The 14,251-nt window shown below is 63.8% G+C and overlaps 1 protein-coding gene across 2 annotated transcripts in view; it reads right to left on the reverse strand.

The window, feature by feature from the left end:
- Nucleotides 1–14,251, reverse strand: part of NOS1AP (nitric oxide synthase 1 adaptor protein) — a 112,775-nt gene that overhangs the window by 60,907 nt on the left and 37,617 nt on the right. The window lies entirely within an intron of this gene.

A 14,251-nucleotide genomic window follows, 5' to 3' on the forward strand; every position in this document is an offset into this window, starting at 1 on the left:
GGAGACAAGCTCCAGCAGTTTCATCAGGGATCACCGTGTCCTGGTCTCCCAGCAGCTCCACCGGGGGTCACCGTGTCCTGGTCCCCCGACAGCTCCACCGGGGGTCACCGTGTCCTGGTCCCCCGGCAGCTCCACCGGGGGTCACCGTGTCCTGGTCCCCCGGCAGCTCCACCGGGGGTCACCGTGTCCTGGTCCCCCCCCAGCTCCACCGGGGATCACCGTGTCCTGGTCCCCCAAGACGAACAGCCAGCACTCAGCAGCAGACAGGAAGTCCATGCAGAGCTGTGCTCTCCATCTGCCTGAAGGGCTGTCTTCGCAAGACTGAGAGCAGTGCGCAGCTCTGCCCATTTCCTGCCGTAGGTCCCGTCTCCTCCTGCCGCAGGTCCCGTCTCCTCCTGCCGCAGGTCCCGTCTCCTCCTGCCGCAGGTCCCGTCTCCTCCTGCCGCAGGTCCCGTCTCCTCCTGCCGCAGGTCCCGTCTCCTCCTGCCGCAGGTCCCGTCTCCTCCTGCCGCAGGTCCCGCAGCGCCCAGAAGCCGACGCCAGAAGATCTGGTGGCCACACGCTCTCCGGTGGGATGGGACGAAGGTGAGTCGCCATGCCCACCCCACCCCGGAAGTGGGGCTGGAACCTGCAGGTGAGGCAGGGGCCCTGGAGAAGCTGTGGGGAGGTCTCTGCCATGCGTCACGTCGGCCCCGCTTGCTGAGTGGCTCTGTGTCGCAGGGCAGATGCTGAAGGACACTGATCCTGTCCTCACTACCTCACGGTGGAGCAAGGCCCCAAACCCTGGGCCGGGGAGACACCCGCCTCTCTGGCCTCGGAGCCTCCTGCAGCCTCTGCAGCCCGAGCGCTCGGCAGGTGCCGGGTGTCCAGCTGCCGCTGCAGCCAGCGCGGGCAGACGCGCAGGTAAGGCTCCACGACGCTAGTGACAGGGAGTGGCCTGGGCGCGAGCCGCAGCCACGGGGTCACAGTAGGTGTGTGGCATCAGCTCCCACAAAGACCGTGGGAAGTCCCCCCCTTGTGAGCGGTCCCCACGTCCTCCCAGGCACGAGGGCCTCACATCAGCTTCTGGCCTCAAGTTTCTTAAAAACATCCTAAAGCACCTGAGCCTGGCTCTCCCCCTGCCGCCACCACAGGCACGCTTCCGGGACTGTAACCAGCCGTCCCCTGCCCGCCATCGCCAAGGGCTAAGGTTAGAGAGAGTCACAAAGATCAGACACGTCAGGCCTCAGCCCCTCCGACGCGTACACGGACGAGTCTGAACCCCGGAATGAGGAGCCCCAGAGGGAGGCTACAGCCGGCACCGGGTCTGCAATGAGCCTCCATCTCTGGCTGGTCCCGTCCACACCGCGGACTGAGCAGCGGAGCCGTCCCCCCTCTCCTATACCCTTTGCTCATCCCTCGCTCACCAGCCTCGAGTCCCACTTTCCAGGTCAAGGCCAGAACAGGTGGCCCCGCGCCCTCAGACGGCAGGCAGCGCGGGCAGCTCCCACCGCCTGCCCCTGCGGGGGAAGATGTGGTGGCCCTCCCCTCAGGCACCCGAGGGTCTCCCCTTCCGAGCCTGACAGCAGCCCCAGGGACACACCTTAACCTGGGACAGTGTGGCACAGGCAGACAGGACGCTGCAGCCCTGGACACTCCCCGGCCAGGCATCCCCGCTTCCTCGCTCAGAAAGGGCCCACAGCCCGCCTCCAGGGCCGGGAATGGCCCTGACAGTCACGCCCCCCACCCCCCACCCCCGGGCGCTGCACAGGCCAGAGGCGGAAACCGGTTTCCTCTCAGGCCGCTCCCCAGGCTTCCTCCCAGGCTCCCGCTGAAAAGCGCGTCACTTCGTTCTCAGGGACATTTCTCAGGACAGACCAGGCTCAGCCTGCAACCGGCCCAGGAAACCCGGCTCCAGGCGAAGCCCAGCGGCAGGGCACCCAGGCTGCCGAGCCGCCGCCACTCCTCCCGCCGCCGCCCGCCCTCCCCTCCGCCGGCAGGAGGACAGCCAATGGAAGTGGCCCCATCCGCAGTTAAACTCCAGACAAAGCGGGGGTCCCCTCCTCGTTCCCACTTGCGTTGGGTCCAAACCCCACTTTCGGGGTCGCCTGTGCGAGCTCTCACGGCCTGGAGTCTCACGCACAGAGCTCTGCTCTCAGTGTCCACAGCCCCACGGCAGCCCGGAGCTCAGCACCACGCAGAGCCACGGGCGCTGCCTCACACTGTGTCGCACGCACTCGCCGTACGCGCACACGCACTGCGTGGCCTTGTCACCCACAACAGGGCGAGACGATGAGGACCACGAATGGACCACTCTTCGCGACTTCTCAGTGGGTTTCAGCTGGACAGTGAGAAGCTGCTGCCTGTGAGGAAGAAAACAGGGACCAAGCGCTGAGCCGCCTCCTGCGATCCCCTCCCCCGTTCCCTGGCAGCGCTCACTGCGGGGCTGCCCCCCCCCGCCCCCCGCCCGGAACATCACCTCTCCACTAGCCTCCGGCCTCCAAACAGGGGAGGACGCAGTGCTCAGACCTCAGCCTCAGCACGGGCACCCCACCGACGGAGGCATGAACCCGCTCGGTAGCCCTGAGGCAGTGCCTCCAGCTCCATCAGTCAGTCCCACCGGAGAGTGTTCGGAATCGTCAGGGGCAGGAACAGGCAACCCAGAAGCCGAGAGAGCGCAGTCCTCTGGCCGCCATTCAGCAGAGCAGACCAGGACTCAGCCAACGGTGGAGAGGGGAGGCCCATGTACTGCCCAGGAGCACCCTCCTGCCTCTGCCAGCCTGGCGGCGCCTCTCCCCTCCACCGGGCGGCCTGCTCTCCCCGGAGGCTGGCGGCAGCCCACCGCCCGTCCACCAGGAGCCCCGAGCGCGGAGCTGGCCCAGAATCTCCTCTCCCATCAGCCCAGGCCTCCGCTCCAGGCTGAGGGCGCCTGGAGTCACCTAAAGAGGTTTCGGGCAGAGAGACAGCCTGTTAAACCCACCCTGACAGGACCTGGGCCGCCGTCCTGAGACCCCGGCTCCCACCCAGCCGCCTCGGCGCACCAGCACCACTTCCTGCAGCCCTGGACACTCCTCGCTCAGAAAGGGCCCGAGATGGAGGCCGGCACAGCCCGCGGGTGCGCCGAGGCGGGGCCGCTCCACAAACAGGCCAGGAAGCCTCGGCTGTTGGGACCTCCCGCAGCCCCTGGTCTCCCGAGGCCCTGCCGCTCCCTCGAGCGCCGGGCAGAGGCTGTGGGCTCCTGGCGCAGGGCGCAGGCCAGCCACGGCCCAGGGGTCAGAGGCGGGTGGGGTCTGGCCGCACAGGAGGGTGGACGAGCACCTCCCAGGCCTCTCTGCTCTGCAGGAAGGCGCGGACGCGTCCTGCCTGCAGAAGGGCCGCAGGTGTCGGTCTCCTGCTGCCACGTGCCCACCACGCGGAGACACGGAGCCGCAGGAAACGGGCCCGGGCCGGCAGACCTGACGCTCACCAGATGAAGTCCTTTAAAACCTGCCTCCATCCACACACATCAGCAGGGGCCGTGGTGGCACACGGAGGAGCAGAGCGCCCACAGTGGCGCCTGCCAGACGCCCGACACCTGCGGGCGCACCCCGCGGCTCCTGTCCGTGGGGGAAGCGGCCACGGCCTCCTAGCCTGGCCCCCATGCAATCCCACTGGCCCTTTGCTAATCACCCACGTCAGCCCCACCCTCAGCCAGGGGGTCTTACGCCCCGAGGCCTTCCTGCCCATCCGCCCACAGAACCCGAGACCCTCTCCTGAGGCCTGTCCCGCACAACAGGTCCATGTGAAGAGCGGGAACTGCCACACGGGGCCCGAGACACGTCCCGGAAAATCTCAGAAGTTAGGTGGATGGCCCAGACCAGCAGTTCCCAAGCTGGCCGTTCAACAGTCACCCGGGGCGAACACACCCAGGTGCTGCGCCCGACCCCGAGCGTCAGGGTCAGGCCTCGGGTGGGCCTGAGACTGCGTTCCTGACAAGGTCCCAGAGAGTGGTCGGGCCGCACTGAGAACCACGGGGCTGGGTCATCCAGGAAACAGGAGACCGGCGGCGGCTGCTGACCGAACACCCCAATCAAGTCCCTTAACTTCAAGGGGCGCCCCTCCTGTCCGAGGGGCAGTTAGCTGGGCACCAGCCAGACGCCAGGACACAGGCAAGCACTTGGCCTCCGCTGCCTCATTCTAAATGAACAGGGCAGCCAGGCTAAAGGAACAGTGTAATTACAAAGACAAAAATAATGATGATCATTATTAAAATTAATAGGCCAATAAATTATCTTGATCAGAAGATGAAAAGTCAGTGACAGATGCAGACGTCAGTTACAGGATCGACCTGCATTCAACCCCGCTTGTCCTGGCCTCTTGAGAGGGGGAGGGGACGAGGGGTCCGCCAGCTATCTGGGCCAGAGCAGCAAGAATTTCTGGAATCCCTTATCTTCCCCTGCAGCCCAAACACTGATCCTCAAGAAACTCAGCAAATCCAGGAGTAACAGTGGGGGCCCTGGGGGCGAGGGCCCTCTCCTGTGCACCCCCGGGGGGCCTGAAGCAGGAGCAGGCACAAACTTGGGCCGTGGAGAAGACACCAGGGAACAAGCTGGGCCCGCCTCCCTCCGCCCTGGAGAGCGGCACAGAAGGCACTCCCAGCAGGAATGACGGCCAGGACAGGATGCTGGGAGAGCAGAGGAGATGCTCCCAGGAAGGAGGCGGCACAGAAGGCACTCCCAGCAGGAATGACGGCCAGGACAGGATGCTGGGAGAGGAGCAGAGGAGATGCTCCCAGGAAGGAGGCGGCAGTGAGCAGAGGAGCTGGGGCGGGAGCCCAGAGCAGTGCCCCCTGCCCGCCAGGTGAGGGGTCAGGGGCCATCCCAGCTGAACGCTGCGGGGGAGCAGGGTCAGTGGGGACACGGAAACACTGAAAGGAAATGAAGCAGGCCGCTCACAGCTGCCTTAAACCCCCTGGTCCGGCAGGTCCCGCTCGGGGCGGATGCTCGTGGCCGGGGCAGCTCAGATCCTGTCAGCTGGGGGCCCAGTGCGGCCCCTCCTCACTGTGGACCCAGAAGTGCTACGCAGGTGGGCCCTGCCGCCCTGGGCCAGCACCACCTCCTCGGTCCCACCCCGAGGTGCCCATCCTGAGGTCTCAGCCGATGACGACGACAATGCGTCCGAGAAGAGGGGCCTGGGCTGCAGGGTCCCCGCAGGAAAGGAGGCGAGAGCAGGTGCCAGGAGGAGAGGCGGGCGGGCTCCATGGGAAAGAGACAGGTGTGCTCAGTGGGCACTGGCCAGAGGGCAGGAAGGCCGGTAGGAACGGGAAAGTCATGTGACTGTTGTCATACCAACCACGAAAGGTCAAACTTCACAGAATCCCATCAAGTGCCAATTTCTGGGCCAGGGTCCTGAGTCGTGACAGCCCTCCAGCACCTGGGCCTGCCCACTTTCCAACCCCACGCCAGTCCCTCCGCCCGCGGCACCCACACAGGCGTCCCTCCTGCCGCTGGAAGAGGCCAAGCTCAGCCCTGCCTCCCTCGAGTCCTCGACAGCCCCTCAGCCATGAGCAGAGCTCGGCCAGCCGGCAGCGCCCACACCCTTGCTCAGCTCCCACCACACCCCTCCAAAAGGCCTTCCCAGACCAGGGAGGCGGCCGCCCCGCATCCCTCGGCCACACGCCCTTCATGTCCTCACAAGACTTGCCACTGTAACTGGTCTTCCCACCGGAACACAAGTCCTGAGGAGAGACCTCACCCCCGGCGCCCGGCACCAGCTAAGTCGGACAGTGACGCTCAAACATCTGCTGGCTGAAGGGGTACTTGGACGCCAGCACCATGCACTGCCCCAAGCACGAGGGAGCTGGATCTGTGCGCTCGTTTGCAGCTGAATTATAGAACAGTGGTTTGCTTCTGAAAGAATCACAGACCACTGCCAAAAACATGCCAGTCTTCCCATAATCGGTAACTACTGCTAGAAAGAGATATACACTATTTTAAACAATAAAGATTTAAAAATAAATAAAATAAGATAAACCACTAGCAGAACAAAGCGGGTCTTAACCTCTCTCCTGGTTTCAATCGGGTGAGGCCTGTCTGGCTGGGATGCTAGTCTGACCTTCTACACGGCAGCTCCGAGCGATAGATCTGGGCAGCTCGTCACTGGGATGCTGACCGTGCAGAGCCCAGTCTGAGACCTCCCGCGGTCCGGCCAAGTGACAGGACATCTCCCAACACACGCACTGCGATGCAAACCCAAACTGGTGTTTGTGGAAGACACTCAGTCTCAGTCCCAGCAACGGCTCGACACGTGACAGAGAGAGTCTCCCACTCACTGCCCTCGAGGACGCACACGACACACACGTGCGGCCGAGTGCAGCCCCTCTGCCGCTGTTCCCAATATGACCTGGTCAACCAGATGGCTGTCTGTGCCAAAGCCGGAAAAACTCAGCCATTCTCCGTGTTTGCCAGAGTCGCATCTCAGGCCTGTGGAGCGTGAGCGCTGCCCGGCACCCTCCAAACCCCACTGCGACTGGCGAGTGACCCGGAACTTCCGCGGACGAGCTCTGTGGAACGGCCCAGAGACGGCACAGGCCCGGCCCCAGCCCAGCAACACCGAGGGCCTCTCATTATGACCAGTCTGGACGGAATACCGTCCAGCTTCCCAGCAGGCCACAGAGAAGTGCAAAGTGTGCGACGCTCACGCGGGCATCCTCTGCGTGTAGCGGCAGAGCAGGGACGCTGACAAGACGTCACACCATCACAGCCCATGGCCCCTCGAACAAACACGTTCTCGCTTCTGGCCCCTGAGGTGCCTGAGGTGGCCGTGCTCGCAGCGGCTTCTACGCCCACACCACGCCGCAGCTCAGACCTGGGAAGCCCACGTCGGGGCAGCAGGCGTGGGCCGGGGCCCACCGCAGCGACAAGGCCAGAACCAGGCCCAGCTCAGCAGGAACGGGCCCTCACATTGGTGACCCCGCGTCCGCTGTCCGCTGCCTGCGCAGGTCTGCACACACCTCCGCATGTGGGAGGGGAGGGGCAATGGGGCAGCATTCGTGCCCAAAGCCTTAGAATCTACAGCCGCTGGACCGCCACAAGTCCACGTCACGATGCAGCTCAGCTGAGGAACCGTGGACACGAGTGAGTCGCTCAGACCCTTTCAGGCAAAGGCCCACCCCGAGCCCTGTGCACGCGGCCTGCGCGCAGGCTCCCCGCAGGGCGGCAGGGCTCCCGTGCGTCGGGCACTGCGCTGCGGCTGAGCAGGTGCGTGCGTGGAGGTGGGTGGTGGGAGCTTCTCACCGTTGGAACAGGAAGTGACAGGCAGCAAGGGGAGGAGGCTAGACTGACTCACGTGTGATGGATTGGGATTGGACGTGTGGGTGGGAACTCACTCACTTGGCTTGGCTACAGATGGTTACATACAGAAACACTGGAAGCCACGTGCATACACAGCTGTCAGACCCCCGCACACCAGCACCCAGATCCTGGCTCTACCACCACCCGCTGCAGAGGAGCACAGAGCACGGTGTGAAGGGCAGGAACGAGCACCGCCTGGCAGACGTGCCTCAGGTCAGGCTCCAGGTCAGCATCACCAGGGCCAGGCACGCGGACGGTGTGGGCCCGATGTGAGAAGGGCCCTCACCTTCTCCAAACATATCACCTCGCTCTACGTGAGAAAAGCAGCAGGCGGACCCCGCCGAGCACAGTCTGACGTGGCAGGAACTCCTCGGTGCTGCGAGGTCAGCTGACGCACGAGAAGACCGACCAGCGGCACAGCGAGAGGGGCCCAGGAGGTGTGATGGCCAACGTGTGTGGTGTCAGGGGCCCGGGACCGAACAGGGACACGAAGGAAAAGCTAAGGAGCTACAGGACGGATTTACTCAGTCAGCCGTCCACACGGCCGCCTCCCTTGTAACGGACGCACCCACGTCTGCACAGCGTCAGCCAGAGGGGAAGGGCTGGGGGCAGGAACGCCTGCGCGCCCTCAGCGGAGGTGAAAGCCTACGGCTGTTAAAAAGCTTCTTTTTTAAAAGAGGAGGAAGAAAAACAAAAAGGAAGGAAACATTCCGAGAATCATGCCATGATGGGAAATGGCCAGCCTGGGAGGCCCTGCCGCCCTCAGAACTCGGACCGGACTTCATTCTCAGACACTGGGGAGCCACTGGAGGTTCCAGAGACAGGACGGGCCTCGTGCTGGCCCCGAGCTGAGTGCTGCCGCTCCGTGTGCTCCGTGAGGTCAGAGGGACACTCCCACGGGCACACACGGCCCCGTGTGCACAGGGACCAGGCGCGGAGGCTCGGCCGTGCGATTAGATGCAGGGTGTTGGGAATGGAGTCGGTGAAAACCATAAACAACAGCTCTCGGACAACCTGGCTGCTGACCCCAGCCCAGCAAGGCGTGGCCGTGAGGTTTAAAGGCAGACACTCTTACTCCAGCGGCATCCTGCTAAATGAAGACCAGACGTGCAGGCCAAGCAGGAAACGGCCTCCGGGCTGAGGAAGGGATTATGGGCAGAGAGAGCCGGGGCTGCCAGAGGGGCAGGTGCTGAGGAGGAAGGGCAGAGCGGCTCCGCTCCCTGGGCCCCAGGACCTGTGGGTGGGCGGCACGGGCCCTCGCCTGGAGGTGGCGCCTGCCCCGGCGCGGCTGCCCCGTCAGACCCCCAGCAGGAGAGCCCAGGTTGTCCATGCTTAGAGCTGCCAGCCCACGCCCCAGTGGGGGGATCTCACGCCGGGGGGGGGGGACAGCCCGGCCCACGGAGGCGGACCTGGGCACGCAGCCTGAACGTACCAGACGCGCCTTCAACCCGCACGGCCTCAGCCCTGGAAGCCGCTTGTCGAGCAGCCACTTTCCCCACCCCCCAGAGGCCGGGTGTGGGGCTGAGCCTCTCCCCCTATCGCCTGTACCAACTGGGAAAATGCCAAGACAGAGGGCTCTAGAGGGAAGCTTCTAGAAGGGAGGGAAGCTCAAAGGCTTGTGAGGACACCTGATGACAGACTCGCGCCACCGTGGGAAGGGCTGCTTCCAGCAGAGGCGCCCGGGCACGTGGGGCGCCACGGGCTGCAGGTGACGAACCTCCTCCACCTGACGCAGGCGGCCGCGAGGAGGAGGGTGGGAAAGCTCCGCACAGCAGCCGTCTGCAGGGCCCCTGAGGCCGGCAGCGCCCAGACCGGGCCTGCCCAGCGGGGTCGAGGGAGACGTGCCTGAGGAATACGTGGGAGGCAGTGAGGCGACTGGCGTGGGGGCTGCTGAGAGAGGCGTGGAGGTGCCCTGAGTTTCCAGAGATCCTGATGGATCACTGCCTTCCGACGAGATCAGAAAAAATAAGAAGCGCCAGGGGAGAGGCTCAGAGCAGAGAGGCGGCTGCAGAAATGTGGGTTCTGCTGCGGACACTGAATGGAGGGGCCTCTGGGCATCCTAACGGGTGTCTCTCAGGACAGATGAGCCTAAGAGTCTACAGAGAAGTTTATAAAAACCCTATAAAGGCCTTATTTACATCCAGCGCTGGGCACCGTCTGGCAGTGTTCCCAGACCGGAGAAGGCACCGTCGGGGACACAGACAAGGGCTGGGCGCCGCTGTAACAGGCCGGCAGCACGCCTGCGCAGGACCTCAGCCGGAGCACACGACTGCGGCCTCGCCGGGTCCCACTCCCAGCTCCGTGATCCGGGGCGAGTCACCGGCCTGTCTGTGCCTGTCTCCTCATCTGTGAGGTGGGCTGACGGTCACGCGTGGGGGCACTGTGCACGGAGCTGGCACGGTGGGCGAGGCCCCAGCAGCTCTGTGAGGACTGAGGTCGGCTCTCCCACCGCCTGTGGGGAGCCTCGCCTGCTCGCGGGGACCCTGGAGACTAGAACTGGGTGGCAGTGACAGGAAGCTGGCTCAGCTGTGGGCACCACAGGAGTGGCCACTGTCCACGGTCCGAGGCTGTCGCCCGGCAGCCGGGCACTCGGCCTCCCTCCCGGCTGCGCGTCCCTGCCTATATAGCACGCTGCTTTTTTGGGGGGAAGGGGAGGCATATGTAACACTTTCAACAATAAAACCTTTTAAAAATAAATAAGTTAAATAATTAAAAAAAATAATACGCTGCTTTTGTCCCCGGAAGTAGCAGCCACACACCCATGTCCAAGTGATGTGCCGTGTGCCGAACGTCACAGGACTGTCCGGCCCAGACGGAACGCGAGCTGGCGCGGCTCCAAGCGCGGCCTTGGAGGACACCCGCTTCCTGAGTGCGCCCGGCACCGACAGCACGGCGTGAGGCGCCACCACAGTCAGAGCCGCCAGGAGTCGCCGGGACCGGCGGGGGCGATTCTCGTTTAACAGGTTTATGTCGGGTGAGGGATGGCGTGGGCACAGACCGGAGTGATGGGTACGGGCTGTGAGGAGTAAACAGTGTGTATGTGTATATACACGGGGCGCCCCAAAATGTAGACACACTTGGAATGATTTTAAAGTCAATGTTTACTGACATACAGTTAATTTCCAAATCTACAAAAATGAATACTTTTTTGGTCAATGCCTGTTTTCAATCTGATGACCGTTCTGGCCCAGACACTCCTGATAACACGAAGCAATGGAATCACAACATCAAGAATCATTCCGTTCCGTATCTGTGGGCCCTCAGTGCGACCGCTGCTGGTTTTGTGCCGCCCACTTCACCGGTTACGCACCCCCATAAAACAGTCTAGTGGCCCTTTAGGACGAATTTCTTTGTCAAAGCTTAGTCTGGCTTCACCCATTATTCCACATCAGTTAAACCTCAAAAGGAGTGGAACTGAAGTGAGTTACCAGCTGTTAAAGTGTGCGCACATTTTGGGGACACCCTGTTAGAGCTTCCATCCACAGAAGTCAGCCACGCAGTGTGTGGGCAGGGGCAGCCTGTCGCCGGTGCAGGGATGTGAGCGGGCGGGCCGAGCCGCAGTGACGAGCGTGGGGCAGGTCAGCGGGGCTGCGTCCAGGACCAGGCGTTGCGGGCCAGCGCACGGAGCGGGGCAGGGCCGGCCGGGACACGTCACTGCCCTGTTCCCCTCGCGCTAAGTGGCTGTAGGACAGGAAGGCACCTTCTGTAAGAGCAAGCGCCTGTTTGGCTTCTGTAACAACCAATTCTTGCTCCGTCTTCTCTGTGGCGACAGAGCCCTCGGCAGCTCTGCCCGGTGTGGACACCGGTCCCGCCTCGCTCAGCGAGGGCAGAACAGGCTGCTCCTGCTGGCTGCCCGCCCAGCGCAGGCCCGGGAGGACAGAGGCCCTCCTCGCGGTGGCCGGGCACCGGGCGCTGTGCCTGCGGTGTGACCCTGGGCGTGAACTCGAAGAAATAATCACCACGGTCCCGCTTCCTCCTGCGTCCGCAGCCACGGTGACCACTCTGTCCTGGCCGGCACAGCCCACTCCTGCCCCGGACCCTGCACCACTGCTCTCTCTGCCTGGTGGCCCTCTCTCTCTCTCTCTCTCTCTCTCTCTCCCTCCCTCCCTCCCTCTCTCTCTCTCCCCCATATTCGCATCTCTAGAGACTCAGATGGCACCGGAGCCAGAGGCCTGTCCAGCCATCGTATAAAGTAGCGCCCGCCCCGCCCCGGGCGGTCTGCCCTGCAGACGCCCCGTGACACTTCAGTCACCCTGCTGTCCCTCCCCGACCTCCACTCCGACCGCCAGCACACGAGCTGCACGCAGACAGCACGCCCGGCCCGGAACGGGACCTGCTCGTCAAAGAAAGCCCGCGGTCCCGCAGAGGAGAGGCAGCGCCGGCTCCCGCGGCTCCCGCGGCTGAGAGGCAGCTGGGACCCTCGCTCACACGTGGCTCCATCCACGGCAAGTGCCTCCTAAAACCTAAAGTCTGAGCCTCTTTTAAAGAAGATAATTTTGCCGACACTTATTGTTTGAATGAGGAAACACGTGCCGTGTCCACACTGTGGGCTACTCCTCAGTAACAAGCCGCGCGAGGCACGGATGGAAGCCTGACGGCTGAGCCTCGGCCACACGGTGCCCCGTGGAAGGAGCCGGACGCCGAGGTCAGGGCTGTCTGAGGCCGGGTGTCTGCGACGTCCAGAACAGGCAGATGCGAGCGACAGGCACGGAGTGCGCCTGGCGGGGCCGGGGTGCCGGCCGCGGGCAGAGTGTCTGTGGCTGATGCCCACGTCCATGGGCGCTGGAGGCTGGCGCTGTGGGAGGGACCGCGGACGCCGCGTCTGGGAGATGGCGGAGTGCACGCTCTGCGAAGCGTCTTATTAAAGCCGTTACCAAGAAAAGTGGTAGCCAGTGGTCTGTTACAACACCCTTCAGTACACGAGACAGAACTAGACAGAAGCTCCTATGCACACAGGTCTTACACAAATTCATAAATTAAGCACCAGTTATATAAGCAACCAATTCAAAGGCAGGTGCTCATGTCAGCGAAGATGTCACTTCACAACTTGTGTCACTGCTCACCGCGGGGAACGGCTCATGGCACCGGGTCCTTGGGTCCCGCGCCGCACACGCAGGGCGACGCTCAGACCGCTGACAGCCAGGACGGCCCAGGTGACAGCAATTCCGAGGAGCTGCTGGACCAAAATCCGAACCAACACCAGACACACGCAGCCCACAGCCGCCGGGGCAGGCGGCACCGGAGCCCTGCCCGCATCCCACGTGCAGCTAAAAGTCCACCTCATCTGCAGCGGGGACTCAGCACAGACACCCCACGAACCCCTTCCTGTCTAGAAAGGGCACCCGCCTCCCACACGGCGGCACACGCTGTGGGCGGAGACGCAGCGGGCAGCTCGGCAGAGGGCCCTTCCCACGGGCGGAACAGGCTCCCTTCCCTGGGCCCCTGGGGTCCAAGGCAAACACACGCGTGTGAGATTCTGCCGGAGCCCAGAGCCTGGAGCGCCCCGAGCTGCAGGACAGCTAGACAGCTGTGGGGAGCACCGACCTCGGACGAGGGGAGTGGTGGTGCCCACGGCTGCGCAGTGAGCTCCACGTGGACCCTGCAGTGTGAGCTGGGAGGCAGGGCCGCGCTGTGGGAGCCCACGCAGACGGGGCGTCCAGCGCCTCTCTCGGGCGGCTGCACCCTGCCCTGCCCCGTCACGGCCCGTGCCGAGTGCAGACGGGGTCCGGGAGATGGCCCTACAGGGCAGGCAGGGCACAGCACCTGGCACGGATGAAAGCGCTGGGACCCGTCCCGACCTCTGTGCCCCGGGCACGGGCCACTCCCTGGCCGGGCTGGGGCCGCAGCCTGTGAGTCCCTAAGAGCGCCAGCAGCCCACCCCGCCCTGTCCTGTCCAGACTGGGCCTCGAGCCGCTCAACCGAAGAGGACGAGCCAGGAGCAGTCCTTTCCCCAGAACCAGGCCTGCTTCTTCGCAGCGGGCTCTCAGCCGACGGCCTCCGAGAGGAGAGGAGAGGAGAGGAGAGGAGGGCAGGCGCTGCGCCGCGGCGGCAGGTGGACGGCACACACGGGGGTCCGCGCTGCGGGGTGGCAGTCTACAGCGACTGCCACTAATTCTCCCTCTAATTCCATGAGCTGCTCCCAGGGACGGAGCTCCTGGCTGCAGCCACGCGGCTGACAGGTGACGGGGAGGTGGGTTCCTCCCAAAGCAGAGCCCACACAGGCTGCGTCCAGGACAGGGGCCACCCACACCCGTTTGCTCCAAAAAGTCACAAACGGGTGTGATTCGCCTGCCCAACCCCACCTGCCGTGAAACGCACAGCCTGTGGGACTCCCGTTTCTGCGAGAGCCCTGGCGGACTCTACGCCGGGGACACCTCCTCCTCGTTCCCGCTCTGCCGCCGCATCCCAGGGAACGGTTCTCAGACTCCAGACCCGTGGCAGGAGGACACACACACTCCAGAGCAAGGGTCCTCAAACCTTTTAAACGGGGGCCAGTTCACTGTCCCTCAGACCGTTGGAGGGCCGGACTATAGTTTAAAAAAAACTATGAACAAATTCCTATGCACACTGCACATATCTTATTTTGAAGTAAAAAAACAAAACGGCAAAAACACCCGCGCGTGGCCCGCGGGCCGTAGTTTGAGGACGCCTGCTCCAGAGCCTACAGCAACCGGCCAAGGACATTTTTTTGAAATCCATATTTGTTCTTAAAATTCCAAGTAAACCTGATCTTACACGCTGCCACAGTAAAGGACTGTATGTGTTCACCGCTCGGAGCTATCTCGCTCCGGGGGCCACCCCGGGGCAGGTCTCAACTTGGAAGCAGCAGGTCGGGAGACAGGAGGTGGCAGCCCCGCAGCCCCCCACCACTTCAACCTTGGCCTAGCCAAGGTCAACCACCCAACTCGGAACAGCTTCCCTCGGAGGGGGAGGGTCCTGGC

This window comes from Eptesicus fuscus, chromosome 22, assembly GCF_027574615.1.
Source record: "Eptesicus fuscus isolate TK198812 chromosome 22, DD_ASM_mEF_20220401, whole genome shotgun sequence".
Taxonomy (NCBI): domain Eukaryota; kingdom Metazoa; phylum Chordata; class Mammalia; order Chiroptera; family Vespertilionidae; genus Eptesicus; species Eptesicus fuscus.